This window comes from Geotrypetes seraphini, chromosome 3 (assembly GCF_902459505.1).
Source record: "Geotrypetes seraphini chromosome 3, aGeoSer1.1, whole genome shotgun sequence".
Taxonomy (NCBI): domain Eukaryota; kingdom Metazoa; phylum Chordata; class Amphibia; order Gymnophiona; family Dermophiidae; genus Geotrypetes; species Geotrypetes seraphini.
In genome coordinates, this window is record NC_047086.1 from 153,776,330 (window position 1) to 153,796,425 (window position 20,096).

General features: G+C 41.6%; 1 pseudogene; it reads right to left on the minus strand.

Moving 5' to 3' along the window:
- Positions 1-9,991: 9,991 nt before the first annotated feature.
- On the minus strand, positions 9,992-10,296 carry LOC117357205 (annotated as a pseudogene).
- Positions 10,297-20,096: the final 9,800 nt, after the last annotated feature.

Here is a 20,096-nt window from a genome sequence, read left to right on the forward strand (position 1 = left end):
TCAAGGGACCTGGAAAAACAGTCTGTTATATCCACAGTCCGTTATATCCAGAGTTGCATTTAAAAAAAACTTTATTTAGGTCAACTGAAACAACAAACAATCAATGAACAGTCACAGCAACATCAATAACAAAACTCAGCAAACCATTGGTATGGCACGAAATGATTGCAAAACCAGAACACTAAAAGATGTTCTAAAGCAGTGTTCTTCAACCTTTTTACACCCGTGGACCGGCAGAAAAAAAATAATTATTTTGTGGACCGACAAACTACTAGGACTAAAATTTAAAAATCCCGTTTCCGCCCCATCTCCGCGAGCTCGGTCCCCACAAATCATCTGATCCCATCCACACAAGCCTCAGTTATGATTTTATATTGAATGTATTTTATTAAAGTATAAAAAGAAACAATATTCTGTAGAATTGTCATTTTATAAATACAAATAATTCAGAGCAAGGATCAACAAAACCCCTGTCTCCCCTCCCCTTCACATATATCCCCTCTACTATCAAGAAAACTGAACAAGCCAAATTATTACAGAATGCTACACAGAAATATCATGCTAACAGAATACTGAAGTAACACATGACAGGAATAGTTTTAGGGGAGTGCAACTAGGGCAACTGCCCCCTGGTCAGAGAGCGCCCTAAGCCAGCTGAAAGCTAAAGAAGCACTGCCTGGGTTTTGCAGTCCCCAGTTATGTCTAACACCAGCTCTAGCAGGATATATATTTCAAATCTGATATATTCTAATCACAAAATAGAAATAAAATTATTTTTTTCTACCTTTTGTCGTCTCTGGTTTCTGCTTTCAATCTTTTTTTCACTCTCTTCCTTCCAGCGTATGCCCTCTCTGTCTCTTCAATCCAGCATCTGCCCCTTCCATCCACTATCTGTCCTCTCCCCCTTCCATATGGTATCTGTCTTCTTTCTATGTCCCTCTCCCCTTTCCATCCAGCTTGTGCCCCTCTCTCCTATTTACATGATTCATTCCAGCTTCACTGCTCTCTTCATTTTTATCTCTCCTACACCAGATCTATCATCGTTGTCCCTCTGCTTATTTTTCTGCTGACCCCTTCCTATCATCAATCTCTCTACTTTCTCATGCCTGTGTCTCCCCTTCCCCTCCTCTAATCTCTCTGCCAGCTGTTTCCTTCCTTTTTTCATTCTCCCTTCCCTCCTCCTCCTGTCCAGCAGTAACTCTCTTCCCTTCCTCCCCTCCCAGCAGCATCTCTCCGTCTCCCTCTCCAGTAGCAGCTGTCCCTTTTTTTTCCTTGCCCAGCAGCTTCCCAGATTCCTTTCCCTCCTCCCCTCCCAGAAGCATCTCTCCTTCTCCCTCTCCAGTAGCAGCTGTCCCTTTTTTTATCTTGCCCAGCAGCTTCCCAGATTCCTTTCCCTCCTCCCCTCCCAGAAGCATCTCTCCGTCTCCTTCTCCCTCTCCAGTAGCAGCTGTCCCTTTTTTTCCTAGCCCAGCAGCTTCCCAGATTCCTTTCCCTCCTCCCCTCCCAGAAGCATCTCTCCTTCTTCTCCCTATCCAGTAGCAGCTGTCCCTTTTTTTCCTTGCCCAGCAGCTTCCCAGATTCCTTTCCCTCCTCCCCTCCCAGAAGCATCTCTCCTTCTTCTTCTCCCTGTCCAGTAGCAGCTGTCCCTTTTTTTTATCTTGCCCAGCAGCTTCCCAGATTCCTTTCCCTCCTCCCCTCCCAGATGCATCTCTCCTTCTCCTTCTCCAGTAGCAGCTGTCCCTTTTTTCCCCTGCCCAGCAGCTTCCCAGACTGATAGTGGTTTTCTCCCCTCCCAGCAGCTCTTCTTACTTCCCAGCGCAGCGATTCACGAAGGCAGCCTCGGGTCCTTTGTTGGGTCGCGCCGCCTCTGAGGAAAGAGGAAGTTGCATCATCAGAGGCAGCCGCGACTCAGCAAAAGCCCTGAGGCTGCCTTCGTGAATCGCTGCGCTGGGAAGTAAAGGAGAGCTGCAGAGAGGGGAGAAAGCCACTGTCGGAGGCTCCCCAAGATCTCTCCGGCCCAGCGCACGCTTCCGATGCTGATCTTGCCGGTCCTGCGCAGACCGGCAGGAAGTTCAAATGAGTCAATCTTGCCAGTCCTGCGCGGACCGGCAAAAATTTCCTGCGGACCGATACCGGTCCGCGGACCGGTGGTTGAAAAACTGTGTTCTAAAGCATTTTGCCGCACTATCCTGGAAAGAAAAATAATCTGTCATTTTCTTCTGGGCTGCATTTTGATACTGTATCACCGGCACGCCATGCGCCTTGTAGGCGGAGCCTGTATGTCTGTTATGTCTGTTATGTTATGTTATGTCTGTTAACAAAACTACAGCTACAAGTGGCTCTGGGGATCAAATTGTTTGTCCGTTATATCTGAAAGTCCGTTATATACGAGTCCGCTATATGCAATGATTTTCTGCATGTTTATAAAGATGCACAACCAGGATCAGTGGATCTCATCCGCTATAGATGAGGTTCCGTTATAAGCGAGTCTGTTATAACAAGATTATACTGTATATATATATATATTTAAAGTGAATATCTCATATATGATGCAGCAATTTTATTTTCTGCATTGGGTTTGTCCATATATACTGGTACTCTAAAGTAGAGAATGGCATGGGGACAAATTTTTCCCCGTGGAACTCATTTTCTCGTCCCGTCCTGGCAAGCTCTTTTTATGTCCCTGCCCCATTCCTGCAAGCTCTGTCCTCATCTGCACAAGCCTCAAACACTTTAAAATCATAAGAAGCAACATTCTAGAGCTGAGATTGTGATGCCATGATACCTCATTCCACCAATGCCTAAGCTCTGTCCTCATCTGCACAAGCCTCAAACACTTTAAACTCATAAGTGTTTGAGGCTTGTGCAGTTAAGGTAGAGCTTTCATAGGGTTACCAGATGTCTGGATTTCCCCAGACATATCCTTCTTTTAGAGGACATGTCTGGGCGTCCAGACAGCTTTTCAAAACCCGGCACTTTGTCTGGGTTTTGAATAGCTTCCAGCTAGAAGCAACATCGGGACGGCATCTGTGCAGTGACATCATGTGCATGCATGCAGTCATGTGACCTCATCACGTCACACCAGCGTATGCACAGGTGGCCTCCTGAACAGGTTGAGGGGGCGGGGCTTGGGGCGGAATGGGGCATGACTCAGATAGAACTGGGTGGGCCTGGGGGCGGGGCCATGGGTTCAGATTTTAGTTCCGGAAAATCTGGTAGCCCTAAGCTTACAGGAATGGGGCAGGGAAAGCGACAGTGATAAAACTCAAGGGGATGGAGAAATTAAGTTCCAGCGGGGACGGGGAAAAATTTGTCCCCATGTTATTCTCTATAGGCATGACCGCCAGTTTTCTGCAGCAGCCTTAGGGATAGATTTTGATGCAAGCGTTTGAAAATTCAGTGTCACTTCACATAAATGAGCAATAATAAAGTGTGTGCATTTATAATTTATTTTGCTTTATTGACTGGATAATGAGATCCCAGGTACTGTATTGGCACTAGGAAGGGATCATAAGGATGATCAGAAAAGCGATGATTTGCATGTAAGCAAAAGAAGGGAGGTTCTGATATAAAGGAATGTTCAAGGTTCTAGAGGGAAGGAGGAATAGGGATGGAGGTTACAGGATGAGGGTAGGAGGAAAACTCTGCATTAGGGGAAGGGGGATTCCTTTCCCACATTTGAACTTGTTTACCCTTCCAGCCCCAGTCCTTCTCAAGTCTTTGTCCCCTTTCTCATTTCTTCTTGGTCCAGATACCTTATGCTATGAGTTTATCTCGTTGGGCAGACTGGATATTCCATACAGGTTTTTATCTGCTGTCATTTACACTTGTTATCTATTCCCAGACAATTCTCACTGTCAGGGCCAGATTAACACTATATTGGAAAGCATACATTTGTGCCCCTCCTCTCCCCCCCCCCCCTTGGCCTGCCATCTGAGATTTCTATTCATATCTCCCCATTCAGAGTAACAGGAAAATTGCAGAGCCTAGCTGTGGGAATGGAAGCAGTAAAAATTCATGAGTCAACATGTGGACTAGGAAAACATAGAAACATGATGGCAGATAAAGGTCAAATGGTCCATCCAGTCTGCCCATCTGCAGCATCCACTGTCTCCTTCTCTCCCTAACAGATCCCACTTGCCTGTCCTACACTTTTTTGAATTCAGACATGGTCTCTGTCTCCACCACCTCTACAGTCCATCACTTTTGGGCCCATACCAAGGGTACTCAGTTTATTTATTAGATGTCTGTATAGAACACTGTCAAAGGCTTTGCTAAAATCTAAATACACCATATTTAGTTTTCCCCCTCAATTCAATTTTCTGGACACCCAGTCAAAGAAATTGATCAGATTTGTCTTACAAGACCTGTCTCTAGTGAATCCATGTTGCCTATGGTCCGGTAAACCAGGGTTTCTCAACCTGCAGTACGCATACCCTAGGGGGTACATGGACTGCCTGTTGGGGATACACATGCTGATCCAATTCCTCCTCAACCCCGGTCTGCTGCCGCCCCCCACATTTAATTATCCCTTTCTGCAACTCCGGGAAGGGCCAGGCACGTGCAGCGATTACACACCGCCGGCCCAGAAGCCTTCCCCCCCGACGTCAATTCTGTTGTCAGAGAGAAGGTCCGGGCCAGCCAATCACTGCTTGGTCATTTTTCTCAATGGAGGAGGTGAATAGGGGATTGCCACAGGGATCTATTTAATATATTTATAAATGATCTGGAAATCAGGACAAGTGAGGTGATTAAATTTGCAATAAACCATTCAAAGTTGGTAAAACCATGTGGACTGTGAAAAATTGGCGGAAGACCTTAGGAAACTGGAAGATTGGGCATCCAAATGGCAGATGAAATTTAATGTAGACATATGCAAAATGATGCACATTGGGAAGACAAATCCATATAATAGTTACGAAGCTAGGGTCCACCTTAGAGGCCAGTACCCAAGAAAAAGAACTAAGTACCATTGTAGACAATATGCTGAAATCTAACCAGTGTGTGGTGGCAGCCAAAAAAGCAAACATGATGCTAGATATTATTTGGAAAGGCAAGATAAAATGGCTGCTCCCACTGAATGTGCTGGCAATACATTTGCACTCCTGCAGGTATTTTTTTTAAGTCTCTTAATTAGCAAATCCATTTTTAGAGTACCACCAGACTTGAGAATCCTTGATGTCGCAATTCTGATCTCAATGTTCTATTAAAATGGGTTTCCTAGTCTATCCTGGGATGCCAAGTGTCTGCTGTTAACTGATCATAATGAGTAGGGTTACCTTATGGCTCCAGAAAAGAGGGGGATGGATTGAAACATCTGGGTTTTATTTCCATTGAACGCAATCCGTCCTCCTTTTTCTGCAGCCATGTGGTAACTCTAATAATGCGAAGGTTAATAACAGTGGGCAGTTTTCAGTAGCTCATATTGTTGCAACCTAGGCAGATACTTTTTACCCTTGGAAGCAACACTGGATAGTTCTTTTGGGATCACCAAAATACCTATCAAAATTAACCAAATCCTTCCTAACCCACATATACTTAACTTAAATCCTAAACAATTTCATATCTCTTTTAATATATCTAATCCTTCAACTAGATTCAAAATTGATTAACCCATAGAAAAATTTCACTTTTCGGACAACACATTTTCTATCAACAATGACTATCTACAGGTATCTACGATCTACACATATATAAAGGAAACTAACTGACAGATGCAGCAACGTTCACAATTTCGCCTTCCACTTTTCACATACAGAAAAGTCCATTTTATACATCCAAGCCACTCAATACCACTGTATATGCTCTGACCCAAGGCACAAATATAAATATCTGAAAGTCTTCTCTGAATTTCTGAAAGTCTTCACTGAATTCTTCAAACAAAAAGGCTACAACCCCCAAATCATTTCCAGGATGATTGTTGCTTCACTTAAAACACCAAGGGTGTAAAGCCTACTGCAGTCCAAAGAAATGAATACCACAGAGAGTCCCTCCCCCCTTTATAGTTCAGAGAAGAAAATACTGACAATAATTATTTTAAAAAAGACTTATTACAGGAGGATGCATTACAGAAAGAGATATTTCATTGCCACAGACTTAGCTATCATTGAGTGAAACTTGACCAAAATAAACAGCTGGTATGGGCTGCCTGATGCTAGGGTCGGAAAACTCAGGAGAAAATCTCCACAATTCGACCAAAGACAAACAAACCATAGTGGAGATGTTCAAATGGGCAGTATCTGTTTTGTTTCTCATGTGTGCAGAGGTCTATAAGGATCTTCTAATAGCATCCATAGTATTCTGCTGAGTTTTCTATCAACTATAGGCTACATCAAGCAAGAGATATTACATTAGTAATAAGGCTCCTGAGGCAGGCCACATGCGTGTTGAACCATCGTACAGATTTCTTTAAATTGTGAAATAAAATCGCACACCAACATTACTGAACATCTCCACTATGGTTTGTCTGCCTGAGGCTAGACCACAAGGAAGTTTTCCTTTCTTGTAAATTCTATTGAAATCAGAGAGTAAGTACAGTTCAGGCAGTCCCTGGGTTAAGAATGAGTTACGTTTTTAAAGCTGTTCTTAAGTCGGATTTGTATGTAACCCAGAACTTGTAGATTTTAAGATTCTTGCTTCTTATCTCTGCTGCCAGTTAACAAAAGGGCGAACTGTCCCTACAGTATTCCTTCTAAGGTACAGCATGAACAACCACACACTGTTCTTAATGTGGCCATGCATCATTCCTGAATCTGCTGCTGGAGTGGTGTAGGAATCTATGCCACTGGAAATACTGCTCAGTAAAATCAAATTAAACCATGAGCACATTCTTAAGTATGAGTCATACTTAAGTTAGGCGTCTATATCATACAGAAAGTACTTGCTCTCTGATTTCAGCTCCTATGTGGTGCCAAAAGGCAGAGTGTTTCTTCATTCTTGCCAATCTCCTATCACTCTGCAGCTGATTTAAAGGCACTGGCTAGGTGTGGATGATGCTGAGCATAGGATAGAGAGAAGGGGTTGATTTTGGGACTGACACAGGAGGTTAGCGATGGCAAATGGCAGAAGGAGGTTGGGAATGGCAGAAAGAGGAAGGGGGCTGGGAATGGCAAAAGGAGGTTGATGGGAAGATTGACAGAAAATGGGGGTTCATACAAGGATGAGGAAAAAGGTCTGATCTGGGAGAGGGGGGCTTAGAGCTAGCATAGGGGATGGAGATGAGAGAAAGATCAGATGCTAAGAGATGGAGATAGAAAAAGGGATCTAATGTTGGACATTGAAGAAGGCTGAGAGCAGGGGGTTGACAGGGAGCAGGTGAAAGAAAGAAGCTGAGACTCTCCAAAAGACTAAAATGGCCATGTTTCACCCCCACCAAAATTGCATCAGGGGCTGAGTGTAAAACTGTAAAAGGAATACATAAGACACTATCAATGTAGGGAATATATTCATTAAAATTATCATCAAGCAAAATATAAACGCCAAATGCAATGTATCTGACAATAATCACATGTAGTGTATTGCTGATCTCTTGTAGCTGTCTAATTGTGAGTGAAGTGGTGTGATTGTTGTCAGATACTTTGCAATTGGCTATTGTCTTCAATAAATTTTATATAGGTTTTACCACGTTTTACCCATCTTTTACTAAACTGCGATAGCGGTTATTAGCTCAAGGAGCCGCACTTAGAGCTCCCTTTACGAAGGTGCGCTAGTGTTTTTAGCACATGTATCGGATTAGCGTGTGCTATAGTGCACGCTAACCGAAAAACTACCGCCTGCTCAAGAGGAGGCTGTAGTGGCTAGCGCACATGGTATTTTAGCGCGCACTATTCTGTGCGTAAAGGCCCTAACGCACTTTCATAAAAGGAGCCCTTAATGTTCCGCGCAGTTCTTGATGATCATAGAGCACATAGTGTGGAGCATTCAGTGCAGCTCTCTGAGCTAATGACCGCTATTGTGGTTTAGTAAAAAGGGAGGGGGTGGGGTGTGTTAGAGGCACTTTTAAAATGCTGCAGCAAAAAGTGATCTTAGTGTGCCTTTATGCAGATCTTCTTCACACATTAAGACCATTTCTACTGCAGCCAGAGAATGGCTGATTTTCCATTTTCTGATTTAATGGCTATGCATTAATGTTAAAAAGTACCGATAATCAAAATGGGATTTAGATGTATCTAAAAGCAGTTTTGTCCTTTTGACTGCCGCTGTGCATTCAGAGCGAAAAGGAGCGTTTTTGGATGAGTGGTTAGGGCAGAAAGTGGGTGGGATGTGGGCCCAAACCCCCAAAAGTTCACCCACAGGAGAGATGCCCAGTCCATCCTGCTGGACAACCCCCACCTGGACCCCCCCAACCTTTTTTAGATGGCTGGACAGACGGGTCTTTCCTGCGTCCGACTGGCAGGTTCACCTTCATTGGAATGGCGAGCTTGCCCCAACTGGAATCTTAGGCTCATCTCCCAGTGGATTCTGGGATGCACTGGGCGTAGCGTAAGATTCCGATTGGCCAGATCCCTTAGGCCACCCCATATAGGATTCATTCATCTGTAAATTTTCTGGAGTCAGACAACAGAACAATTCCTCTCTAATTACTGTGGTCCAATAAACCTCTTTTCTTTAGTTGTTTTAACAATTATACCTTTTTTTTTCACTGTCATATAATAATATTTTATTAAGTACAGTCAGGGCCAGATTTAGATGAAAAGAGGCCCTAGGCTATTCCACTTATGAGGCCCTTTCACCTCCCATTGAACCCCCCACCCCCCTCCGATGCCAGCCTGCCTGCCTCCCATCCCCCTTCCACTGAACCCCCCCCCCCATGCCAGTCTGGGCCGCCCTGTCCTGACGGATCCATGTTTTGCCTCTCTCTCTGTGGGGCTGGGCTTTGCCCAGCTGTTTCCGGACTGATGTCTTTCCTTCCCCGATCCTCCTCCCAGGGCGAGAAAAAGAAAGGGAGAAGCCGAGTCGGTGCCCGTTGCGGCCGGAGCTGGTTCCGATCCCGAAGCGGAACAGAGGTAACCAGGGAGTGGCTAAAACCTGAACCGGAGGCAGGATCGGACCGGGGACCGGCGCGTGCCCCCACCCGGGGCTGAGACCGATTCCCCTCCGGAGCCGGGAAAGGGGTGGGGGGGGGGGGAGAGAGAAGAGCAGCGGGATCCGATCCGGAGCTGGAGCACGTGTGCAATTCGGATTCCCCACCCCCGGCTGAATTTTGATGAGTCGCTGGTGCAAGCGCCGTGAAGAGTGACACAGAAGCACACTTCACGCCACCAGGACTCACGATATTTCAACAGCGCATACGCGCTCTAGGATTTTATTATTTCTGATATAATCATGAAAATATAAAATAAAGCACGTAATATACATTTTAAAATATGCAAATTAAAACATGTTAAGAACTTACTTAGAATTCCGCGAAATGAAGATATTGTCACAAAAATTTTTTTCAATAGTCTATAAACACTTCACTAAAGTATTGAACCTACTGAACTCAAAAGGCGAGAATCAAATGATCGTGTACGCAATCCTAAAATAAGAATCTTTTCTAATAACATTAACACGTGTTTCATATTATCGAAGTAACATGAATAAAACCGAACGTCGGGATATCAATAGGTCTGTTCGTTTGTATATACTAGATTGCACCAAAGTATAGTTCATACGTTCACTGATTGCTATGACAAATATTGGCATGCCTTATGCTACTAAGCTCTGGTTTGTTCTTGCATAAATAAAGTGCAGATTGGTGTAGATTGGAACAGACAAACGAACAGACCCAATGAGCCGAACGCATTGATCTTAACCAATACATTTTTATGTTTGTTTATTAGTCATATGCGTAGAATTTCTCCTTATTTTCAGTTCAGTGTTTTAGTGTTCACTGTTTTTAGAATAGTGTAATTTTAATTTTGCTAACAATTTGATTGTAGGCCCCTCTTGATCTTGAGGCCCTAGGCTGAAGCCTAGTTAGCCTATAGGAAAATCCGACCCTGAGTACAGTCTAACAAAGTGATGGCAAGTTGAATTTTTTATGGTCTTTCAGTTCCTTGAGTCTTCTAATGGCTGATTTCACTGTGACAGCTGATGTGGTGTTGTATGTCCAGGCGCCACCAGCAACTGTCTTCATACAAGAGCCACAGTGCCAAATCCCCACAGCTTTTCTCTTCATCTTTGCCTTTCCACAGAAGGAGCATATATACTTTGCATGCTGGCTGATTTAATTTTCTTTACCATTTTCCTTAGGGAAGCACCATAACGGGTGCCATATTTACCAATAATACCAACCTTCTTGGTGCGCTTAGTCATCTTCCCAAAGAGACCCAACAGAAAGCTATACCTTTTTTAAAAGTCATCTTGTGTTTTATTCCCATACCACATTGCACAATTGAATGAGCCATTTGGTTATTTTATTTATTTGGATGGCCAAGAAACCTAAATTACAGTTGACACAATCGTTGGGATCTTGGAATAGGGGGGGATTGGGATAACCTGATTTGCGAATCTATAATTATGCATGGCTGCTTCGCCATTTGGGAGATTGGATAAATATGACCAACATTTACACCCCAATTCATATGGAACAGGAGTTTTTTGCTCCTTTCAATATATTTGCGTTACTTCATAGTTCCCGTAGGGCATTGCCCTCTTCGTTTTGTTCAAGTTTATTATTTAATACCTTACAAGCGGCTTGGCATTGGCTTGTGCATGCCTTGGGAGGTGATCCTTTGATCTCTGATTTTTTGCCTTTGCAGGGTAATCCGGCCTTTCCTCCTGGAAGGGAATCTAGAGAGTACCGATTATGGGGAGCTAGAGGAGTTTATGTTTAGAACATATATTGGGAGATGAAGGAGAGCTGTTGACTCATGCAGAATTGTTAGCTAAGGTAGGAAATACTTGGGGGGGGGGGGCACAGTTTGCGTGTTTTCAAGTGGAGCACTATGTGAGATCCCTTGACAGAGCACAATTGAGATTGCATATGGGGGCTAAATTACGAGAGTTGTTTACTCGGGAGGAGGGGGTGTCTCTTTCAGTATCTTGTATATATATGCTAGATTGCAAAAGTTGCTACCTGAGAAGAACTACAGGTACATTTGAGGTAAATGGGAAAGAGAACTACACCTTAATTTGGGACATTGGGATATAGCTCGAACTCTGAGGTCGACACCGGGGGTGACCCCGTGTGCATGGTTAAGAGAAACATACTATAGGGTGACATTACATGCTTTTTACACTCGTACACAGTTATATTATAGTGGAAGTCTCCCTACACCTTTGTGTCATAAATGTGGGATTGGGAGTCATACTTTGGTACATGCATTTTGGACTTGTCCCATTATTCAAAATTTTTGGAAAAGAATAATATCCTATATGTCAAAAATAATTGGGAGATCTTTACGTAGTTTTCCGACCCATTTTGTTTTAGATTTGCCAGAGGCTTTCAGACATTTCTGTGTAGGAAGATGAGTTTATTGTCCAAAAAATGTATTTTACAATATTGGATGGTAACTGACCCCCCCGAAGTTTTGGCATTGGCGAAACCAGTTACATCAGTTGGCCATCTGGGAGGCGAGAGATGCTGGAAGGCCTGAGAAGCGAAAGTTGTGGTTTATGAATATATGGGAGCCTTACTTAGAAACCTTGCATCCTAAGAGCCGTAGTGCGGTCTTAAGATGGGTGTCCTAGAGTGTATTGATGTGTCATAGTGAGGTGAATTAGAGAATACCAATGGGGGAGAGGGGGGTTATGGGTGGGGAGGAGGGGTATTTATGCTTCTTATTTTATATTATTTGATGCATTGTTGTTGTATTATGCATAATGTGATGCTCTATTGTTGTTTTTGATATTGTTTGCATCAATAAAAATTGTTTGAATCTTATTTATTTATTCAAATTTTCTATACTGTTCTCAAAGGGGAGCTCAGAATGGTTTACATTAATTTATTCAGGTGCTCAAGCATTTTTCCCTGTCTACCCCAGTGGGCTCACAATCTTGTACTTGGGGCAATGGGGAGATTAAGTGACTTGCCCAGGTTCACAAGGAGCAGCATGGGTTTGAACCCACAAACTCAGGGTGCTGAGGCTGTAGCTCTAGCCACTGTACCACTCTAGAAATCATAATGTGATTAAAGTAAGCCAAGTATAGGACAATCAAGCCATTATGACATCACTGATGAGGTTGCCTCTCGGGCATAGATGGAATGAGGCATTATGACATCACAATACCAGCTCTGGTCAGAAACAGAAACTTTTCACAGTTTATATATTCAATTTTCTATACTGTTCTCCTAGGGGAGCTCAGAACAGTTTATTCAGATACCCAAGTATTTTTCCCAGTGGGCTCACAATCTATCTAATGTACCTGGGGCAATGAGGGGATTGGGTGACTTGCCCAGTGTCACAGGGAGCAGCATGGGTTTGAACCCACAACCTCAGGGTGCTGAGGCTATAGCTTTGGCCACTGCTCCACACTCTTCCTCCTCCCCCACCCCAAATTGATCCTTTCTGCAACACTTTGGCACAAATAACCCTGAATTCTATATTTGGTGCTCAAATCTGTGCATAAAAATTTGAGGACATGCCTCTTGCACTAATAATTGATCATTAACAATTAATTATTGGCATTAATTGGCAACCAATTGGATTAGCAAGCATCTCTTGGTAAGCACTATTTTATAAAGATTTGTACATATATTTTTTAGTGTGTTATGAGAGGGGCATGGCCATTGAAGGGGAATGAGCAGGTCAAGGGCATTCACTAAAGAGAAGAACATAACATAAGAGCATAAGAATAGCCTAACTGGGTCAGACCAATGGTCCATCAAGCCCAGTAGCCCGTTCTCACGGCGGCCAATCCAGGTCACTAGTACTTCTCCAAAACCCAAGGAGTAGCAACATTCCATTCTATCGATCCAGGGCAAGCAGTGGCTACCCCCATGTCCTTCTCAATAACAGACTATGGACTTTTCCTCCAGGAAATTGTCCAAACGTTTCTTAAAACCAGGTACACTATCCACTCTTACCACTACCTCTGGCAATGTGTTCCAGAGTTTAATTATTCTCTGAGTGAAAAAAAAATCTTCTCCTATTGGTTTTAAAAGTACTTCCCTGTAATTTGATTGTCTCCTAGTCTTTCTAATTTTTAACGGAGCGAAAAATCGATCCACTTGTACCGTTCTACTCCACTCAGGTATAATAGAATTCAGGGGATCCATGCTAAACCTGCGTGCAAGAAATTACACCAGGTTTCAGTTGCTATGAATCCTCATGCCCAAAGTTGGGCATGGATCCTGGCATTACGTGCTATCCTATAAATGGTGCCCAACTAGGAATGACACTAATGGCTCCTTTTGCTAAGCTGCGCTAGTGGTTTTAGCGTACGCTACATTGCCACATGCGCTACACGCTAATGGCCTCCTTAGAGCTGGCGTTAGTATTTTTTGTGTAGCGCGCGGGTTAGCGCTTGATAATCTTCAGCGCACACTAAAAACGCTAACGCAGCTTAGTAAAAGGAGCCCTAAATAATTACCAGGGGTGATCTAGGAAAATGCTTCGTAAGAAATAGCAAGCCTCAAAACCAGGAAACAAGCTTCAAAATAAACCATTGTTCGAATCAGAAGCCCAGCTCATATCACTGGCTTGCTTTTAACAGTCGGGGAATAACAGAACAGTAAAAAAAAAAGACTCCACCATATTGTGGGAGAAAAAGACTGTTATTATTTTGTGTAAACCGTTCTGAGCTCCCCTGGGAGAACGGTATAGAAAATTGAATAAATAAGAAATAAAATAATTTTGCCTGTAAGTATTACGCTTGCTACCTTATATATTATTATGTGCCATTTATAGAACAGAGCTGATTGTGCATTTTTTGCAGCCCCGATATTTGCACACCATTTACTGAATCTAGTCCATATTTATTTTTAGTATTTATATACTGCTTATAACCTAAGCGGTTTACATTCAGGTACTCAAGTATTTTTCCCTGTCTATCCCGGCGGGCTCACAATCTATCTAATGTCCCTGGGGCAATGGAGTGCTAGGGTCACAAGGAGCAGTGCTGGGCTTGAATATTGTCTGATCCTGGTGGATTTTGTTCGTTAATCCCTTAATAGCTTTGATTGTCTCATCCGTTGTGAATGTTATGATGTCTATCTTCAGCTCTCTTGATGTTTCTGCAGTTGGCTGCTCTAATGCTATTTCAGATTTTGGTCAATTTGTTATTTTCTTAATATTTTCTTCCCATTGTTAGACTTTTTCTTTTTTTGCCTGTAATGACAGATAATATTTTCCCTTTTCTGATCCTGTTAATTGATTGATTATACATTACATTGTTTTCATGTCTCCTATTTGTGCTGCCTCTTCTGCTACTATTAGCATTTTCTCATCATGTGTCTCACCATTTTAACTTCTTTATCTTGCTGGCTTTATTACCATAATACAATTTATTTATTTTCAGTATGTTCTTGTGATGCAATTAATGACTGAATTTCTTTTTGCGTTCCTATATACTCGTATTTCCAAATTTCTTCATATATAATAATAATAACTTTATTCTTATATACCACCAAAGCCATAATAGTTCAAGGTGGTTTACAGTAAGAGAAACTGGACAATCAGTGAAGTGTAGAAATCATCAGAAATACAAAATAAACAAAGAAGATTAAAAACAAAAGAATAATAAGATGAAACACACATAATAATTTTTCCCAACCAGTCGTTCATTTTGTCTGCCAGAAATCTTTTAAAATGACAAGCTTTTACTGTTGGGTAAGCAAACATATGAATTATGCGTAGGGGCTTGTTAGAACAGCCCAGGAAGAGGTGAGAAACCAGGTAAACTGGAGACATACCAAACATTGATTTAAAACAAATGCAAGCAAATTTAAACAGAACTCTTGCCTCCATCGGCAATGTAATTTTTGATAATAGGGACTAATATGCTCCCATTTTTTCAAACCAAAAATCAACCGTACTGCTGAATTTTGGATAACTCGAAGTTTTTTCAGATTTTTCTTGTATGTTCCCAAGTAAATTATATTACAATAGTCAAGAATATTGAGGGCTCTTTTTACTAAGCTGCATTAACGGTTTTAGCGCACGCACAAGACACGAACACTTCCATTGAGCTGGCGTTAGTTTTTCCACGTATCGCGGGAATTAGCATGCATCCTTCCTCCCGTTATTCCACTCTTTTGGAACTCCTCAAACCCCAACTCCACCAGATCCTCCCCAAAACTGCAACTATCATTCCCCTCTACAAAAGGTATATCCTGCGCAGGAAAACTAGGAACATCCCTACCCTTTAGAACCACAGAACTCTGGAACAACCTCACATCCCCGCTCAGAAATTCAAGCTCCCTCCAACTCTTCCGCAAACACCTGAAAACCTGGCTCTTTTCAAAAATCTAACACCTCCCGCTCTCTGGTACCCTTGTCCCTCTCTATCTTCCTTTAACCCTTCATTGGAGTTCCTTTCTATCCTAACTCTGTAAACCGTGCCGAGCTCTACGCTTGCGGAGATGGCGCGGTATACAAACCTAAGGTTTAGATTAGTTTAGCGTGCACTAAAATGCTACCACAGCTTAGTAAAAGGAGCTCTTAATATAGAAGGCTGAACTAGCAAGCAAAATGATACTGCATCAAAATATTTCATAATGGTTTGGAGTTTCCATAAAACTGTGAAACATTTTCTGATTAGCAGATCTGTATGTTCTTCTAGAGTGAGATGCCGATCCAGTGTCACTCCCAAAATTTTTATGAAATAGTCTATGGGGAAAATCCTGACCATTTAAAAATATCGATGTATCTTTTATTTTGTCGTTAGGGCTCACCAGGAAGAATTTGTTTTGTTTAGAATTAAGTTTTAATTTGAAATCAATCATCCACAATTCAATCTGGGTTAAAATAAAAGATAAATGATTTTTTTTAATCTCAGGTGTTAGACCAGTAAGTGGAACAACTATGGTGATATCGTCAGCATAGATAGAGCATTTCACTTTTAAGCTTTGCAGTAAATTCCCCAGCGAGGCAAGATAAATGTTGAACAAAGTGGGAGACAGAGGGGAACCCTGAGGGATCCCGCAAGGGTTTACCCAACGACAGGAGAGCTTATCATCACTATAAACTGGATATGATCTATTTCCCAGAAATCCCCAAATCCATTTTAAGACATTACCAGAAATTCCAATTGATTCCAAGCAATCAATCAAAATCACATGATCGACTAAATCAAAGGCACTACTTAAATCTAATTGCAGAACCCGTGCGCTTGTACCTTGACTAAATACACTATGAAGAAAATCTAATAATGAGGCAATAACTGTTTCTGTACTAAAGCCTGATCGAAAGCCTGACTGATTATCCTGCAATATACTAAATTTATCCAGATAGGCTACCAAACCCTCCATCAGTTTAATAAATAGAGGAATACTTGCCTGATCTAGTATACCCAGGCAGATGTCATATAACTCCTCTTTGACCAATTTCCACATTTTTTCTACATCTGGTTCGCTATCTGAATGTCTGTCTGCTAAAGCTTTAAATAGGTTTGACATTAGCATTTGGAACTCTACTACTATTACTACTATTTATAATTTCTATAGCACATTCCTGCTCAGAAGAGCTTACAATCTAATTTGGACAGACAGGACATCTCAGGACTGGAAAGCTTCTAGCAGAATGAATGATACAATGGGTATAGGTATCTGACAGTGAGTGGGTAGTTAAGAGTTGAAAGGAGCTTCAGAAATGTGGGCTTTTAGCTTGGATTTGAATACTGCTAGAGACAAAGCATGACATATTGACTCTGGCAGCCTATTCCAGACATACAGTGTGGCAAGAAACAATGGACAGAATCTGGAGTTGGCGGTGGAGAAGGACACAGTACCTTGGTCTGCTCACCCAGCTTTCTCCAGGTCAGCTAACAGTTTAGGTTTTCAATATATCCTTAATGAATATGCATTAGATAAATTTAAATGCCTATTACCTCTGTCATATGAAAATCTCTCTCAAGTATAATTTTTAGAGGTATCCTGAAAACCTGAAATTGATGGCCCTCAAGGACCTGCAGTGAAGACTATGGGACTCATAATCAATTACTAAAACAAACAAAAAAAACCCCAAAAGCCTAACACTTCTGTATTCTGTTGGTCCTTCAGCTTGCTGATGTTGTATTTGATAATGTCCTATGATTTATGCACCCAAGTTTTTTAATTTGTCACGGAGATGGAGGACTTGTGATGGCAGCAGGTTGAACTTCTGAGCCTGCCCCTGAGGAAGAATATGAAACAGGGGGTCTCTGTAGGGCATTCAGTCAAGGCATCCTAAATTATTTGGACAGCTGCGATCATCTCCAGATAAGTTAAAGCAACTTTTTGATTGATAGTTGCAACTTTTTTCACAGATTTTTTTTTTTCCCCCATTCAGGAATCACAGTTATTGCACAGAGCACTTTTGAATTATCAAAAAAAGAAACAAAATGATGGTGATTATATATATATATGATGTCTTTGGGTAATGCCCACAGTGTGCTTTAGGATGCACATTGTCTATGTGATAAACACTGGTGAAATCTTAGGGCTTCTTTGACGAAGGTGTGCTAGGGTTTTTAGCACACGCACAAAATTACCGCGTGCTATAGCGCACGGTAGATGAAAATCTACCGCCTCCTAAAAAAGAGGCGGTAGTGGCTAGCACGCTCGGGAATTTAACGTGCACTATTGCGCGCATTAAGGCCCTGGCGCACCTTTGTAAAAGGAGCCCTAAGAGAAACTCAAAAGGTTGGTCCCCAGAAACTGATAATTCACCTTCATGATTTTATTAAATTATTGTCAACTAAAAGTGCCATGGGCAATTTTAAAAACTTGGGAGCAGGTCTCTTAAATGGTCTTAGACTTTTTTTTTGACCCCTTCTTACATTCATAAGAGGTTTGAACAATCTATGATTTATCCATTCATGAGCTTGATAAATAATATATAATAAAAAAAGACCATTAACTTTTACCCAAATCATGACAAGCCAAACCACATTTTAAAAAGTCTTTAACTTTTTAACAAATTACATTCCCATGTGAAAATCTATAGGGAGACTATTCCAAGAATCAACCTAGCTCTTGCAAACACACAAGCATGTGTAGCAGTATAACGAATTATCTGGAAACATGAATATTTTAAGCACTTTTGTTGAAATCTTAGAAAAATCAGTAGTCTGCTTATGAAAATGTTAATTAACTTTATCAGTTATCTAGAAGAAATTTCAATATGCAACCCAGTTTTATAACTCTTTCTTACTTGAAGATATTATTACCCTCATTGAATTTTAAAATGCATATTGGCTCAATCAGTCACATAATTCACACATCCTGGGCATAAGAATGAAACTAATTTGTTCTTTTTCTGACTACCAATATGGAAATATCTACCTAAGGCAGTGCATACAGTATACTTAAAAGCATCAAAAGGGAAAATTTTCACTTAAGATGCTAATATGGAAATCTTGTACCCTAATTAATCATTTTCCTTATAAGCAAGTGCGATTGTCTCTTTCTTTCTTTTCTTTTTTTTTTTTTTTTTACTAAAACAGCATATGCTCAGTTTGGGCAACATAAGTCATCTGAGGGCAACTACATAAGAACATAAGAATAGCCTTACTGAGTCAGATCAATGGTCCATCAAGCCCAGTAGCCCGTTCTCATGGTGGCCAATCCAGGTCACTAGTACCTGGCCAAAACCCAAGCTGTAGCAATATTCCATGCTACCGATACAGGACAAGCACTCTATTATCAAACTTTTAGGAAGTCAATCAAAACTTATCTCTTTAATAAATTTCTCTGACCCCACTTCTGCCTTGATGTATTTCTAAAACAACTTCCAGACAAATTTGATTAACCTTAACATGCTAATGTAATTTCAAAGTCTCCTGTATATCGCTGTCTGTATACAATCTCTTCCTCTGTAACCCGCTTTGAACTGTTTGTGGTATAACGGTATATAAAAATAAAATTATTATTATTATTATTATATGATGTTTTTTCTTTGAAATTATCTTCTCTCTTTCTCCCTTGTCCTGCAGTTTCACCCCCTTTGTATGGCACTATCCCTCCTTCTCTTGCCTTATCAACCAAGTCCTTGATTTGCTGCTGCCCTTATCAGCCTTCCCTTTTCCCCAAACCAATGCTCTTCCCCTCATCAGGTCAGTCCCCTTTTCTCATTTGGAAACCCTCTTCCCCTGCATCAGATTTAGTCTTTGCGCCCTCCTCCAGAATAATCTTGTTTTGACTGCCTTGTGGACATGTTCTGTAGTTGGGTGATTGTCAAAGGCCAATTGAACAAAATCTTCCACATATTTCTCTATAGCCTCATGATACACAGACATCTTTTCATCAGCAATTCTGAGAGGATGAATGCCATGGTGGCTCTTATTTGTAGTGGGATACGATCTTAATCTCTCATATTTATTATCGGAATGTACCAAACTGTGGAGGTACATTATAGATCTACAAGTTGGGAGAACTGTATAAGTTGATTGTGTACTTTAACCTCTACACCAGGGGTATCAAAGTCCCTCCTCAAGGGCCGCAATCCAGTCAGGTTTTCAGGATTTCCCCAATGAATATGCATGAGATCTATTAGCATACAATGAAAGCAGTGAAAACCCGATAAAAGCAATGAAAAGCAATGAAAACCCGACTGGATTGCGGCCCTCGAGGAGGGACTTTGACACCCCTGCTCTACACTAATTGTTTTGATAAATGTGTCTGCTGAAGAGAAATATAAAGGAGGCAACAACAGACAGAAAATCCAACAAAACTGCGGTGAAATATCGAGTCAAAGAACAAAAACAAAAACTGCAGTAATGGTGTACAGGACACCAAGGGGCTCATAATCGAAAGAGAAAAACGTCCAAAAACCAGCCTAAGTCGGCACTGGGATGAACATTGTCAAAATACATCCAAGTGCCGATAATGAAAACGGGTTTTGGATGTATTTCTAAATGACCTAGGCCTTCATAGTGCTGCTGAACGATAAAAGCTAAACGGGGCATTTCAGGAGGAGTGTCGAGGGCGGGAGTTGGACAGGACTTGGGCCGGCTTAGACTTAGTCGAACAGCAT